Source organism: Rattus norvegicus, chromosome 7 (assembly GCF_036323735.1).
Source record: "Rattus norvegicus strain BN/NHsdMcwi chromosome 7, GRCr8, whole genome shotgun sequence".
Taxonomy (NCBI): Eukaryota; Metazoa; Chordata; class Mammalia; order Rodentia; family Muridae; genus Rattus; species Rattus norvegicus.
Genome location: NC_086025.1, coordinates 92,668,063 through 92,684,542, shown reverse-complemented (window position 1 = coordinate 92,684,542; position 16,480 = coordinate 92,668,063). Strand labels below are relative to the sequence as shown.

At 44.8% G+C, this 16,480-nt stretch overlaps 1 long non-coding RNA gene across 1 annotated transcript; it reads right to left on the bottom strand.

The window, feature by feature from the left end:
- Window positions 1-79: 79 nt before the first annotated feature.
- LOC134479918 (uncharacterized) lies at window positions 80-9,846 on the bottom strand. Its single transcript, XR_010053832.1, has 3 exons — window positions 9,763-9,846; window positions 7,464-7,605; window positions 80-2,049 (listed from the first exon to the last, which is right to left on the bottom strand). It is a non-coding gene; the product is annotated as an uncharacterized LOC134479918 (long non-coding RNA).
- Window positions 9,847-16,480: the final 6,634 nt, after the last annotated feature.

The window sequence follows — 16,480 nt, the reverse complement described above, 5'->3', positions numbered from 1 at the left end:
TTATGCATGTCTTATTGTTGATGGCTGTCCCGCACTACGTCTCGCCAGCAGGAACGACGCGGCACACACAGGATCCTACTGCAGAAAAGCTTTAATGTGTCTTGAGAGGGAGAGCATAAGCTTACAATGCGGAGACGCCGAGTGAGGAATAACCGTCCCTTATATAGGAAACTATCCTCGCCTAGGACGTGTCACTCTCTGACTGGTCGCTGCCAATTATGCCAGATGACGTACCAAAGCGTACGTGTCCCTTTGAGTAGGGAAGTTACCAGGCGCCTGCGTATTGCCCTTTTTACTAGGTGCGTTCTGCCGGATGCAGGTGCCATCTTGTAATGGAGTATGTGAGGACAGCTCCTCACATCTCCCCCTTTTCTGTTTTTTAAGCAAACAGGACACCCAGATATAGGAGGGCGAAGACAGAGGTCATATCCTCGTACAAAGTTGGCGAACCTGTACAAGAGAGATACCCTTAGGCTGTTGTTGGGACCCACGGCACTCCCGACCCATCAAACTGCCATTTTTCGAGGGAGGGAAAACTGGGGCAGAAACCCTCATGCAATATGACATGCCTTCCAGGGAGCGTATTTGGTAAAACTTCCCTGTGCGATGCTAAGCTCGTCACCCCTCATGGGCTGCTCAAGCCGGACACTCTAATCCTGTGCAATGAACCGAGGTTCTAGGAGTGCAAGAGCTGTCCAGCCGGTGACCTGTTGCTTGAGCATGGTCAACCAGATATCGGCTGACGCTTCTTGTTCAAGGGCTACAAGCGCCTGGGTGATCACTACTTTGTCCTTTCTTGTTTGAGATCTCAATTTGCAAAGCAACCAGAGGAGTAACACTAATCCACAGCAGAGGATCACTCCAAAAAGTCCCACTCCCACCCATTCCTTGAAATAAGAGACTGCTGAGGTGATCCAGGACGACAATTCCTCCGTCAAAGACAGGTCTAGTCGGGTAGAATTTACTTGAATGATGGTTGCTCTCAGCTCCCGAAGTGTCTGTTCAAACTCCGAGGTCCAGTTCTGTAACAGATGCTGTGAAAGACTCTTAGACAGATTAGCAGCTCGGGTAAATTTGTCATATTATATGGAGGTGACACAAAGGCCTGGGAGTTTTTGCTCACAGCCAAGCTGGGCCAGTTGCCATAGAATGTCTAATTGCTCTTGGACCAGATCTATACGTTGGTTGACAAGCATAAGGCCTCCCTATATCTGAGTATTGGCCGAGGCCTGTCTGTCCCGAGCCACAGAGACGGTGGCCGATAAATCATTGATAGTTTGGGTTGTCTGTACTGAATTTGACAAGGCCAATGCCGAGGCAGTAACCGAGGCAGCGACTGCTGTCGTAGCAATAATGCCAGCAATAATTGCAGAAATACCAAAATCTCTTTTTCCTCTAAATAAAGTCATGGTCCCCGGGGATAAAGCGAGGCATGCAGGTAACTACTGCGATATTTTATATGAGTAGCTGTCCAGACAGAGGCAGCAGGTTTGATGTTCCCCGTCCAGGAAAATGGAAAAAAATGACAATCGTCCCTTTTCGCCCTTTCCTCCAAGTAGCATCGCCATGGGCGTAAGATCAGTGCAGCTACCATTAACGCAATGTAAGGCCACCACCATAGAGAACTGTGGCGTTAGCCACAATGTCCTCCTCACCAGTTCCCCATGTGGCCTCCCTTAACCAAGCAGAAGATTGATTACATAACATAATGCAAGGGAGATCAAAAGATGTTTTGTTGAATATGCCAAAACAAAGGCTGCCCTTAAGGGGAATAGTCCTATTTTCTTTTAGTCGTTCAACCTGTGGATCCTCAGGTAAATTCAACCTGTGGATCCTCAGGTAAATAGGCCAACCCTAAATCCCTGTTAGTGGTACATCACCGGCATCGGGAGTGGAAAGGTTGACATTATTCCCCATCGTAGCTTGCCCTGCACTGTTGCTGGCATCCATGGAAGAAGAGTGAGGTGCAGGAGTCCCAGTCCCTTCTTGATCACTTGCTGTGATGCTCCGAGTAAGTCGTCCTGGGATCCATATGGGATTTTCATTGTCCTGTGGAAAAACACAGACAGCTCCCCTGGATCTTATTAAAACAGGATCCGGGCCTTTCCATTCATTTGTCAATACATCCTTCCATTTGACTAATTCTTTTGTCCTCTTGGGCTCTGAGCAATGTCGCTCAGCCGCTGTTTGTCCAGCTTCATCAAGATTTAAAAAATTTAAGGTAAAAAGGGCCAGAGCAGTGGCCATTCGGGGTGTTGGGGGGAGTTCTATCATAATTCCCCCTCTTTGTTTTATTAAATATGATTTGAGCGTCCGATGAGCATGCTCTATGATTCCCTGTCCTTGAGGGTTGTAGGGCAGGCCCGTCAGGTGGGTAACCTGCATCTGAGCACAAAACTGACGGAATTTTTGAGATGTGTAGGCGGGGCCATTGTCAGTTTTTACACATTTTGGCTTTCCCCAAGCACTCCATGCTTCAAGGCAGTGCTGAATGACATGTGTTGTTTTTTCTCCTGTAAGTGGGGTGGCATGTAGAATGCCAGAACATGTGTCTATAGATACATGCACATACTGTAATTTTCCAAAAGTAGAATTATGAGTAACATCCATTTGCCAGATTTGCAATGGCTGTATTCCTCTCGGGTTGACCCCGATGTGAGGAACTGGCAGCACTGTTGGCATTGGGTGACTATATCACATGCCTCTTTTCTAGTTATAGAGAAGTGGCGGCGTAAAGTTTCTGAGGTGACATGGAAATTGCCATGAAAGGCTTTAGCGGCCTCTAAAGGAGAGGCCAGGGCCACAGCTATCATTTTTGTGGCTTTGTCAGCCAAATCATTCTCTGAACTCATTGGGCCAGGGAGTCCAGAATGGGCCCGTATATGAGTAATGTATACAGGGAATCTTTTATTTAATAGGATAATTTGGATTTTTCGGAAAATATCTGCCACCTTACTAGTGGTTTTAATTATACCGGCGGTTTCAAGAATACTAACAGCATTAACCACATAGTAGGAATCTGAAACAATATTTAGAGGAACCTGGAATTTTTCAATGACCTCCATGACCACTAGGCATTCTACCACGTGGGGTGAGGTTTCAAAATATTGTTGTGAGAATACTTGGGAGTTTACCACATATCCTCCCACCCCTGTCTTTGACCCATCCATATACACTGTTATCCCCTCCTTTAATGGTCTGTGGGATGTGACGCGAGGGAAAACAACAGGTTGTGATCTTGCAAAACACAATAGTGGGTGTTTAGGATAATGATTATCTATCTTTCCTGTAAAGGATGTGAGCAGCACTGCCCAATCATCAGAGGTAGCGGCTAGAGTTTGGACCTGGTAGGGTATATATGGGATAATCAAGGATGGGGGTGGAGTCCCAAAATGACAGATGGCAGCTTTTAGGCCCTTAATAGCCAGATGTGCTGCTGCGGCTGGATACCAATCAATACTCTTCACAGGGGAAGCATGTGGATGGATCCATAACAGTGGACCTTGCTGCCATAAAACTGCAGTGGGTAAATCCTTGGTATCTAGTACACAGAGTGAAAAAGGTAGAGACCAATCAATGCGTTGCAATTGGGCCTGTTTTATGGCATCTTCTACTTTTAGTAAGGCCTTGGTTGCAACGGGAGTTAGCACACGAGGGGAGGTGATGTGGCCATCTCCTTCCAATATTTCGAACAAAGGTTTTAATTCCGCGGAAGGGATTTTCAAAAATGGTCTCAACCAGTTGATATCTCCCAAGAGCTTCTGAAAGTCATTAAGAGTTTGGAGGTGGTCTCTACGGATTTCCAGTTTCTGGGGTATAATCTTATCAGGGAAAATAATGGATCCTAGAAAATGACCTGTGTCAGCAATTTGGACCTTTTCTGTAGCAATATGTAAGTCCCATTGTTTAAGGGTTTTTTGTAATAAGGAATAGGCTTGTTTGAGTAATTCTAAGTTTATGACACATCAATATATCATCCATGTAATGGATTAACAGTAAATTTGGATAGGTCTCCCTGACTGGTTTGAGGGCTTCCTGAACATATAACTGACACATCGTAGGGCTGTTGGCCATGCCCTGAGGTAGGACCTTCCACTGGTATCTTTTATCAGGTTCAGTATGATTAATTGATGGGACAGTAAAAGCAAACCTGGGCCTATCAGGGAGGTAAAGCAGAATAGAGAAAAAACAATCCTTGATATCTATTATTACCAAATTCCAATCTTTTTGTAGGGCCGAGAGTATAGGAAGGCCCCGCTGAATGGGTCCAAGGGATTCCATCTGATCGTTAATGGCCCTCAAGTCATGGAGTAGTCGCCATTTTCCTGATTTTTTCCTTATTACAAAAATTGGGGTGTTCCAAGGAGAGGTGGGGGGCTCCAAATGTCCCAATCTTAATTGTTCACCCACCAGTCCTGTAGCTGCCTGTAATTTCTCAGAGGTTAATGGCCATTGGGGAATCCACACCGCGTCCTCCGTCCTCCATGGTATGGGTCGTGCTGCCCCAATGGCGCCTAGGAAAAACCCAGGCCTTGTTTATGGGGGTTGGCGATCGGTTCAATGGGCATGAGACGACCCTGTTCTAATCGCCCTAGGCCTTTCCCTTCCTTATAGCCCATCCTTGACATCATGTGGGCCACTTGTGTGGGGTATTCATTAGATAAGGTCAGTCCCATGGTCTGCATAACATCCCTCCCCCAAAGATTAACAGATAGGGGAAGTACATAAGGAATAAATTGTCCCTGTCGGCCATCGGCAGTTGTCCAAGTTAGAGTGGCAGAGCTGATCATAGGGCATGACTGGTAGCCTAATCCTTGTAGCGAGTGAGAAGATTTTGTGGTAGGCCATGATTGAGGCCACCATTTTGAGGAAATTATACTTTTATCAGCCCCAGTATCCAGTATGCCTTCGAATTTCTTTCCATTAATTTCTAAGCTCAATTTTGGGCGGTTGTTAAGGTGAACCACCAAATATGCCGAATCATGACCAGTGGACCCCATGGGTCCCTTGGTATCCTGTATCGTGGCCTGGGAGCACGGAAGGAGTAATAACTGTGCTATTCTATCTCCTTTACTTATGGAAAAAACCCCATCGGGACTTGAACAAAGAATCTGAACATCAAGAGAGCGCTGAGCTTCAACAAGGCCTGGATGGACTATCAGTCCTTGTAGGGCGAGAGATCCTCTCCCAAGGACAAGGCCTATGGTTCCCGGGGGTAGAGGCCCCACAGTCTGAGCAGGAATTGGCTGAATGCCCATCTGGGGCATTAGAAAGAAGTCTGAGGCGGCATGCAGGTCCAATTTTGTGTCGCCTCTTGGGGGACCTCCTCTGCCGGGGTCGTGGCCCTGTGAAAGCGGTTCCCATATCTTTGAGGGCCCTGGGACCGGGGGCCCACCAGCCCGTTTTTTGACATCTCTTTAGGCCGAGTCTCCAAAGGAGGGAGTAGTTTGCCTTTAATGTCTCTCACTGATCGGCACTGGTCAGCCCTATGGTAGCCTTTGCCACATCGGACACAGAGGGTTGCAGACCCCCTGTCTCCTTTTGTCATCCTGCAGTCTCTTTTTAGATGGCCTGTTTTCCCACATTGAAAGCATGATCTTTTATCCGTCCCTTTAACGGGGCGTCGCTGGGACTGGAGAATGGCGGCCGCCAGGCCTGAGTTAGTAAGGGGCCCTCCAAGTTCCCTGCAGACTCTAAGCCAATCCTGTAGCCCTTTATTTCTTCAGGGGGCTATGGCTGCTCGGCACTCCTGGGTGGCTTGCTCGAAAACGAGCTGTTCTATAAGCGGTGCTGCTTGTTCAGGATCGCCAAAGATTCGTCCTGCAGCCTCTGTCATTCTAGCTACAAAATCTGAGAAATTTTCCTGGGGTCCCTGAATGATTTTTGTAAGTTGATTATCGATCCCTCCTCTCCTGGACAGTGCCTTCCAGGCTCTAATAGCCGTTCTGGAGACCTGAGCATAGGCGCCCCAGTGGTAAGCAGACTGATCAGCTGCAAAGCGGCCCTGTCCTGTTAAGAGTTCGAAAGTCCATTCCTGTTGCTCAGGTATTAAGGCCGTAGCATTCGCTTTGGCCTGTGTTTGGGCTGCCTCATACCAGAGCGCTTTCCATTCCATGTATTGGCCCATGCTGGCAAGGGCTGCCTTAGCAATCATCTGCCAATCAGCTGGTGTCAATGCCGTCATGGCCAACCTGTCGAGTTGTGTTAGAGTAAAGTTGGCTGTGACTCCATACTTTCTAACTGATTCCGCTAATTCCTTAATCTGATTATATTCAACAGGGGCATGGACCCGTCCTCCTTCCGGAGTCTCAAAGACAGGAAATGTCATACTCAGCTTTCTTCTCACCCTCTCGGGGACTAGTGAGAAGGCGCGTGAGCGTGTCTCATATGGAGGGGGCGCCGTTGGTGGCGGCCGCGCTAGAAGCCTTCTATTACTTCCCCTACATTCATCAGGGTAATATCTTTCCTCCTCATATTTAGCTGCTTCCTCATCTAGCTCGGCCTCCTCCTCTGAGTCTAAGGTTTTATTTTCAGAGCTTTCAGAACTGTCGAGGTTCAGCGCTTCTAGCTCTTTCACAGGGTATAGGCTGGCTCCCCCTCCTGGTTTATGTGTAGAGGAGGAAGTGCTGGAATCTGAAAATTTCAACGCTCCCTTGTCTGCAGACTTACTGGGAGGGCCTTTTTTCTTTCTTAGGACGTCCTTTTTCTTGCGCGCGCCCAACCTCTCACTACGTTCGGTTTCTGACATACTGTCCCGGACTACCTCGAGAGTGGCCTGTCCTTCTACTACTGCTGCCTTACACGTTTCATCCTTTAAACAATTCTTAACCAGCTTCCATATAGCTTTGGTCCCTAGGCGCAGATCCTCTTCCGCCAATTTTCTGTCAAGGTCCTTTCCAAGTTTGTTCCATGAGGCAATTGTAAACGAGCCTGAACAGGCAAACCAAGGAGCCACCCTCTCCACCTCCTTCACAAAGTTTTTAAGTGTTCTTCCTCCAATTTTGATGTCCCTCTGCTTTAACACTGTTTCCAAGGCCGTGACCACAGACTGTGAGGATCCCATGATGGGCCAGGAACGCCGGCGGCTTATCTACGTCCGTCTGACAAGGCGTGAGGTGAAAGGGTAGAGACAGACACGCTGCTCTCTTATGTACGGGAGTCTTACACGCGCCTCCCCAGACTGTGCCGCTTATCTACGTTGGCCTTATCGCGTCCTTGCTCCTCAACAGTCAAAATCGAAGGTAAAAGGGAGCTGCGCGAAGCTCACTTATATACAAGAGACTGAGACGCGCCTTCAGCTGCTGTGATCGTCCTTTTAACAGCGAAAACGGTGAAAACAGAACATAATAATAAGAAAGAGTAGGGTGGCTCCCAGGACAAATACTATAGCCTCAACAAATCCTTCACAAGGCGGTGACAACCCCAGACCAAAGTCCAAGAGAGGCCTGCCTCTCCGAACGTACCTGCCTGCAGTTCTGAATCCTCCTTGTCGCCAAGGGATCTCCGAAGGTGCTGACGATGGCGAGGTCTTTCCCGGGTTTTCGGCACCAGATGTCCCGCGCTACGTCTCGCCAGCAGGAACGACGCGGCACACACAGGATCCTACTGCAGAAAAGCTTTAATGCATCTTGAGAGGGAGAACATAAGCTTACAACGCGGAGACGCCGAGTGAGGAATAACCGTCCCTTATATAGGAAACTATCCTCGCCTAGGACGTGTCACTCTCTGACTGGTCGCTGCCAATTATGCCAGATGACGTACCAAAGCGTACGTGTCCCTTTGAGTAGGGAAGTTACCAGGCACCTGCGTATTGCCCTTTTTACTAGGTGCGTTCTGCCGGATGCTGGTGCCATCTTGTAATGGAGTATGTGAGGACAGCTCCTCACAGATGGCAGGATCGGTGGCTGTCAGCAGAATAAACATTTGCTGATCGATTAGACCAGAACACCCTACATAAAAATCACTGTACATCCCTCGTTGTTTTATTGTTACGTTGAAGCCTGTCAAGGCACAGCAAGAGGACCATTTGCTAGAGATTTGTTCCAGTTTGCTTCAGTTGTTAGACACACGGTAAATGGACAAATGTCTGGGAGAAGCTTATCTACTTTGTGTCCCAGATACAATCGGTCTGCTGGTTTAATTTCATGCATTACAATTTCCTCAAGCCAGACAATGTTCTGATTCTGTTTACTCCACAAACAGTCCTCATCACAAGAGTGCTAAGATGACAGGGTTCTACAAAGGTCCTGGTTAATATGACCAGGATATTCAGAAAGTGTTCAGTTTGGTGAAGAATACAGACAGACGCATGGGGAAATAATTCAATGTGAGCATCGGCTGCAAATGCAGTAGGTGAACCCCATAGTCTGGGGAGGCTCCGCCATCTTCATGTCTTCATGGAGTAGGAGGTGACATGCTGGTAGGAGAGTTGACCCTAGATCCCAATTTAATATCTATGTGTACAATGTATAATTATATGAAACATATTTATACCATAGTCCATAAGATATAATCTATAGAATGTGTAGTTGTATAACTATACTTAATATACAATGCCTTAGATGTAATATATATAATATATAAAATCAGAATCATAGGTAAAGTATAATTTTTAAAACATGTAAAACAAAAGCACTTATTCTCAGATTCTTTTTAAATGATTTATCTGTATTTCTCATCTTGTGTGCATTGGTCTTTTGCCTGCACATATGTCTGTGTGACACCCAATCTCCTGGAACCAGAGTCACAACCAGTTGTGAGCTGCCATGTGGTTGCTGGGAATTGAATCCAGATTCTCTGGAGAAGCAGCCAGTGTTCTTAACCACTGAGCCATCTCTCCAGCTCTCATTCTCAGGTCCTTTTATGTCCATGAGACCTTTGCAAAAGGGTAGGAAAGGTTGTCCGAGGGGAGGGGGAGAAACCAAGCTATGTTTTCAGTCATCTTAGCTGAGAAAGGGAGCCAACCAAGCGTCTTGGAAGAGAAACAAAGGTGCTAAGATCCAGTAGCTTAAGGCTCCTTGGAAGTGGACATGCTGGTTTTTATAAAGTCCAGGCATGTCAAGAGGGGAGCCCAATGTCTAAGCTAACAGCTTACAGATAATGATGGAGCAACCAGCTGGGGTATTTGCTTTAGTCTGTTAGCTTAGCTGAGGGGATGAGTCACTCCAGACTACAACATCAGGCTGCGGTGACCTGTTACCGCATCAGCCCTCTGCTTTGCCAGGGAAAATTCGACCCGACCACCCCAACACAAGGTTTCAGGATGCTGCCAGCTCACGTAGGAAATTGCGTTTGCCTGAGGGTGTTTTCCTGACCCAGCTATGTCAGTCTAGAAAATTCCCCAAAGCTGTCATTTTGCCCACAGCACCCACTGCTCTCACACCTCCGCTGTTCCATGACCTCACCTCCAAGATGCTATCTATGATTGCCAGGAAGGAACCTGCTGCTGGCGGTGCCAACTAGCCACAGGGAAGCAGAGAGGTTTCTGACCAGTTCTCCTGAGGAGACGCCCTCTTCCAGCACCATCTTAGGAAGAATCATACTCTTCTACCCAAGCATCCAAAAGGAACCAGCTTTCAAAGTCAACAGGCCTATCTCCTCCATTCATGAGGCCATTGGAATTGTCCAGCTCTGAGGAAAATGATGAAATATAACCTCATGGGGCTGGGGAGAGGTCTCAGGAAAAGTGCTTACTCTGCAAGTAAGAGGACCCAAATTTGTATCCACAGCATTGAAGTAAAGGCCCAGCATAGCAATGTGTACCTGTGCTCCAGCACTAGGGAAGTGAAGACAGGTTTGCTGGACAACCAGTCTGGCAAGCTCCAGCTTTGGTGAGAGACCCTGTCTGAAAAAGTAAGTCAGAAAACAATAGATGAGCCCCTTATATGCTTATTGTTTATATGTTTATTCTGGCCTTCACATGTGAACATACATTTCACACACACACCACACACACACACACACACAGAGAGAGAGAGAGAGAGAGAGAGAGAGGGAGGGAGGGAGGGAGGGAGGGAGGGGGAGAGAGAGGGAGGGAGAGAGAGAGGTTTAATAGGGAATCAAAATTGAACAAATGATAATAGAAACTAGGCTTTCCCTCATTGTGATGAAGACTCTTCTACATTCTAGCTTTAATTACTTTCCTCTGCTTTCAGGAGCAAACTTGACATTGAAAACTTCGAAGCAAATGAACAGGAATAACATGGGGTAGAGATGAAAGTGCTAGCCCAAGGGCTATACATGATGGGCTTCCTAGTTCACAGTCCTGAACTCACCATGCTCCATCTCACGTCATGATGCGTCCTTGGGTCTGTTTTCACAAGGTTGGTGACATGCTCTCACACGAGATGACCACCTTATAGCTAGCCTCACACACTCAACCAGAAGTAGTAGCTCCAGAGCTCAGGTGTTAGTCAGGTGCTCTGACTAACTTTTATAGCCGCAGGACCAAGTGTGCACTGATTCACGTGAATGAAACCGGAGGCTCCTTCCATATCTTAGTGACAGATTTCCTCACTATCATAGTCCCACATCAGTATATGCCATAAACAACGTGGCGGAAGGCATAGTTCCCCTCAGGGATTGAGACCCTTTGTGCTAGAGACTCTGTTGTGTGCCACTTTCATCCTGGGACTGGGTGAGATCTCTGTTATGACAACATAGGCTACTTTTCCCTCACACCATTCTACTTTCTCTTCCTTCTAAACCTGTTAATTCGGAGAGTCTGTTCTCAGCAAGTTTCCATCTTAAATTATTTTTCTTGGAGTCCATCTTGTGGCAGTTGCTACCTGGGGCAATACACATAAGGGTGTCATTTAAACAACCACAGCCTGGAACAAGAATGACAGAAAACTATCTGCAGAGGTAAATTAGGATGGTACCTCAGGGGGGAGCCACAAGTAAAGCTGAAAGTTGCATAGAAAAAAATAATGAAGACACCATAGATTTGTCTGATGTTGGAGAAAATGGGTGCTTTACAAAAGGAGAGAAAGGGGTTGGGGATTTAGCTCAGTGGTAGAGCGCTTGCCTAGGAAGCGCAAGGCCCTGGGTTCGGTCCCCAGCTCTGAAAAAAGAAAAGAAAAGGAGAGAAAGGTGTTTAGTTGCAATTAAAGGCTAAATATAAAAGTCAGCTGGACAGACTGATAAGAAACTTTTACTCTACACACATAATTATTGCATATAAATTAAGTTTTAAGAAAAAAAGAAAGGGAAGAGAGAAGGAAAGGGAGGGAAGGAAGGAAGGAAAGAAGAAGGAAGGAAGGAAGGAAGGAAGGAAGGAAGGAAGGAAGGAATTAGTTTTGCAACCAGAGCAGACAATAAGGATCAAGACCTAACTCCAAGGAGTAGATCATCTCCCAAGAAGTGTAAGCTCCTTTCTTAGGGACACATGAGGCCACTTGATCTAGTGAATGATGTCTAGGAAGCTGATGTGGTGCCTAAGCTGTCATTGCTGTCTGAGACCTGGAGTATAGAACAGTCTTTCAGTAGGTTGGAGCTCATGAGAACAAGCAATAAACTGTCTAGCTCACTGTGGGGCCACTAAATGCACAAGCAATCTAGTGGTGATGGTCTTAGCATCACAGGTGCTATCTGTACAGCATATATATGTATAGATACATATCTATAGATAGATATATAGAGAAAGAGATAATAGCTGCTCATGTAGCATCTATATTAATTCCTGATTTGGGGATGGTGCAGTAAGAAATATAAGTAGGATCTTCAGAAAGGTCTACTCTTCACAGCCAACAAGAATTGTCAAAAACAGAGAATGGGGGACATCAGGAGAACTGGACCCTCTAAATCAACTGGGCAAAGCTCTTATGAACTCACAGAGACTGAAGAAGCAGACACAGGGTCTGTATGGATCTGTACCAGGTCCTGTGTGTGTGTGTGTGTGTGTGTGTGTGTGTGTGTGTGTGTGTGTGTGTGTGTATATAATAGCTTTGAAGTTAGTGTTCTTATGGGACTCTTGAGTGTGTGAACAAGTGGGTCTATGATTCTTGTATCTGTTCTTGGGCTCTTTTTCCTTCTGATGGGTTGTCCTATCCAATTTTGATGTGATAGATTTTGTTTTATATTTTATTTTGCTATGTCTTGTTATCTTTTAGAAGCATATTCTTTTGTAATAAAGGGAGTAGATCTGGATAGGAGGAAAATGGGGTAGGAAGTGGGAGGAGTAGAGGGAAGGGAAACTGTAATAAAGATACGTTCTATGATAAAAGAATCTATTTTCAATAAAAGGGAGTAGGGGAAGAATATTCAAAAATGATCTTACCTCTGGGTGGTCCATAGAGACATGTTAGCTGTGAAGATTATTTGGGTATTTCCATCTAAGACCCTTGTCCGGTCCCCCAAAGGCTAGATATAGCTTAGTGGTTCTTGCTGCAGGGTCAGAAATAGGACCTTCAGTATGGCAGTTTGACTTGGCTTCAGGCACATGGTAGGCCACTAATGACTTTGTGGGTGGATTGTTCACGATCCCTGTTAGAAAGGAGATTAATATTTGCATTCATTTAATACAGACCACTGGTGTAGGTCTTCAGTCTTCCCTCAGAAACAGGAGAGATTATACATCAGCAGTTTGACAGCACACCTAAAAGCTCTAGAACAAAAAGAATCAAATACACCCAAGAGGAGTAGACAGCAGGAAATAATCAAACTCAGGGCTGAAATCAACCAAGAAGAAACAAAAATAACTATACAAAGAATCAACAAAACCAGGAACTGGTTCTTTGAGAAAAACAACAAGATAGATAACCCTTAGCTAGACTAACCAGAGGGCACAGAGACAGTATCCAAATTAACAAAATCAGAAACAAAAGCGGCAACATAACAACAGAATCTGAGGAATTAAAAAAATCATCAGATCCCACTACAAGAGCCCATATTCAACAAAACTGGAAAATCTGAATGAAATGGACAATTTTCTAGACAGATACCAGGTACCAAAGTTAAATCAGGATCAGATAAACCATCTAAACAACCCCATAACTCCTAAAGAAATAGAAGCATTTATTAAAGGTCTCCCAATCAATAAAAGCCCAGGACCAGATGATTTTAGTGGAGAATTTTATCAGACCTTCAAAGAAGACCTCACACCAATACTGTCCAAACTATTCCACAAAATAGAAACAGAAGGAACACTACCTAATTCCTTCTATGATGCCATAATTAGCTTATACCTAAACCAGACAAAGACCCAACAAAGAAAGAAAGCTTCTGACCAATTTCCCCTCTGAATATCGATGCAAAAATACTCAATAAAATTCTTGAAAACTTAATCCAAGAATACATTAAAATAATCACCCATTGTGATCAAGTAGACATCAGGGATGCAGGGATGGTTCAATATAGAGAAATCCATCAACATAATCCACTATGTAAACAACTCAAAGGAAAAAAACACATGACCATCTCATTAGATGCTGAGAAAGCATTTGACAAAATTCAACACCTCTTCATGTTAAAAGTCCTGGAAAGATCAGGAATTTAAGACCCATACCTAAACATAGTAAAAGCAAACCAGTAGCCAACATCAAACTAAATGGAGAGAAACTTGAAGCAATCGGGCATAAGACAAGGCTGCCCACTCTCTCCCTAGTTATTCATTATAGAACTCAAAGTCCTAGCCAGAGCAGTCAGACAACAGAAGGAGGTCAATCGGATACAAATTGGAAAGGAAGAAGTCAAAATATCACCATTTGCAGATGATATGATAGTATACTTAAGTGACTCCAAAAGTTCCACCAGAGAACTACTAAACCTGATAAAAAAACTTCAGCAAAGTGGCTGGGTATAAAATTAACTCAAATAAATCAGTAGCCTTCCTCTACTTAAAGGATAAACTGACTGAGAAAGAAATTAGGGAAATGACACCCTTCACAATAGTCACAAATAACATAAAATACCTTGGTGTGACTCTAAACAAGCAAGTGAAAGATCTGTACGATAAGAACTTCAAGTCTCTAAAGAAAGAAATCAAAAAAGATCTCAGAAGATGGAAAGACTTCCCATGCTCATGGATTGGCAGGATTAATATAGTAAAAATGGCCATTTTGCCAAAAGCAATTTACAGATTCAATGCAATCTTCATCAAAATTTTAACTCAATTCTTCATAGAGTTAGAAAGAGCAATTTGCAAATTCATTTGGAGTAACAAAAAAACCCAAGATAGCAAAAACTACCCTCAACAATAAAAGAACTTCTGGAGGAAATCACCATCCCTAACCTCAAGCTATATTACAGAGCAATAGTGATAAAAAAAAAACTGCATGGTATTGGTACAGAGACAGGCAGGTAGTTCAGTGGAATAGAATTGAAGACCCAGAAATGAACTCACATACCTATGGTCACTTGATCTTTGACAAAGGAGCTAAAACCATCCAGTGGAAGAAAGACAGCATTTTCAACAAATGATGCTGGTTCAACTGGAGGTCAGCATGTAGAAGAATGCAAATTGATCCTTTTTTTTTTTGTCCTGTACAAAATTGATCTATCTATTACCCTGTATAAAACTTAAGTCCAAGTGGATCAAGGACCTCCACATAAAACCAGATACACTCAAAGAATACACAAAGAATTCACAGCTGAGGAATGCCGAATGGCTGAGAAACACCTAAAGAAATGTTCAACGTCTTTAGTCATTAGGGAAATGCAAATCAAAACAACCCTGAGAGTCAATCTCACACCAGTCAGAATGGCTAAGATCAAAAACTCAGGTGACAACAGATACTGGCGAGGATGTGGAGAAAGAGGAACACTTCTCCATTGTGGGTACAACCACTGTGGATATCAATCTGGTGGTTCCTCAGAAAATTGGACATAGTACTACCTGAGGACCCAATTATACCACTCCTGGACATATACCCGAAAGATGCTCCAAAATATAACAAAGACACATGCTCCACTATATTCATAGCAGCCTTATTCATAATAGCCAGAAGCTGGAAATAATCCAGATGTCCTTCAACAGAGGAATGGATACAGAAAATGTACATCTACACAATGGAATATTACTCAGCTATTAAAAGCAATGACCTCATAAAATTTATAGGCAAATGGATGGAACTAGAAAATATCATCCTGAGTGAGGTAACCCAATCACAAAAAAAACATACGTCGTATGCACTCACTGATAACTGGATATTAGCCCAAAAGCTTGGAATACCCAAGGTACAATTCATAGACTACATGAAGCTCAAGAAGGATGACCAAAGTGCAGATGCTTCATTCCTTCTTAGAAGGGGGAACAAAAAATTCATAGGAGGAAATATGACGACAAATTTTTGAGCAAAGATGGAAACAATGGCCATTCAGAGCCTGCCTTACCTGGGGATCCAGTCCATATACATACGGCCATCAAAACTAGACATTATTGATGAAGTCAAGAAGTGCATGCAGACAGGAGCCTGATATAGCTGTCTCCTGAGAGGCTCAGCCAGAGCCTGACAAATACAGAGGTGAATGCTCGCAGCAAACCATTGAACTGAAAATGGAGTCCCCATAGGAGGAATTAGAGAAAGAATTGAAGGAGCTGAATAGGTTTGCAACCCCATAAGAACAACAATACCAACCAACCAGAGCTCCCAGGGACTAAATCACCATCCAAAGAGTACAAATGAACAGACCCATGGCTCCAGCTGCATTTGTAGCAGAGGATGGCTTTTTTGGACACCAATGGGAGGAGAAGCCCTTGGTCCTGTCAAGGCTGGCACCCCCAGTGTAGGGAAATGTCAGGCAGAGAGGTGGGAAGGGGTGAGTGGGTAGGGGAACACCCTCATAGAAGGGGGAGGAGGGATAGCATAGGGGGTTTATGGACGGGAAACCGGGAAAGGGGATAGCATTTCAAATGTAAATTTAAAAATCTAAATAAATAAATAAATACATACATACATACATAAAATGTACATTGGTAAAAAAGATTTGATAGCCAAGAAAACAAACTGTCTCCTCACTATCAAAGACCCTCTACTTGACCAAACATTAATCAGGCTCTTTAGACTCATCTGTGCTTCCTTGTAAAATCCAGTGTTAACAAAAGCCCTGCCCAGTCAGTTTAGCAAGAATCACTGACCTCATATCTGATCACTCCCAGTATAGAATCACACTCCAGGATCTGGTCAGATCATCCCCACGTGGTCTGATCAACTAACCCGCTGTCTTCAGCAAGAACTCTGTTAAGCCTGGATGGTCAGAATCCTCAGTCACAGAACTGTCTTCATTCACTGGACCATCATCAGCCTACTCCTGCTTGTCATGCTGTGTTTGATGAGCTTGAAGCGGATTTGAACCCCAGCCCCCCACTACCCTCCCCTCTCTGTGTCTGGCTGTCCTGGAACTCACGCTGTAGACCAGGCTGGCCTTGAACTCAGAGATTCTCCTACCTCTGCTCCCTGAATCCTGGGATTAAAAGTGTGAGCCACCATAACTAGCAACCCTGGCTTCTTTGTTGATGTCTCTTCACCCACACTCAGGGCAT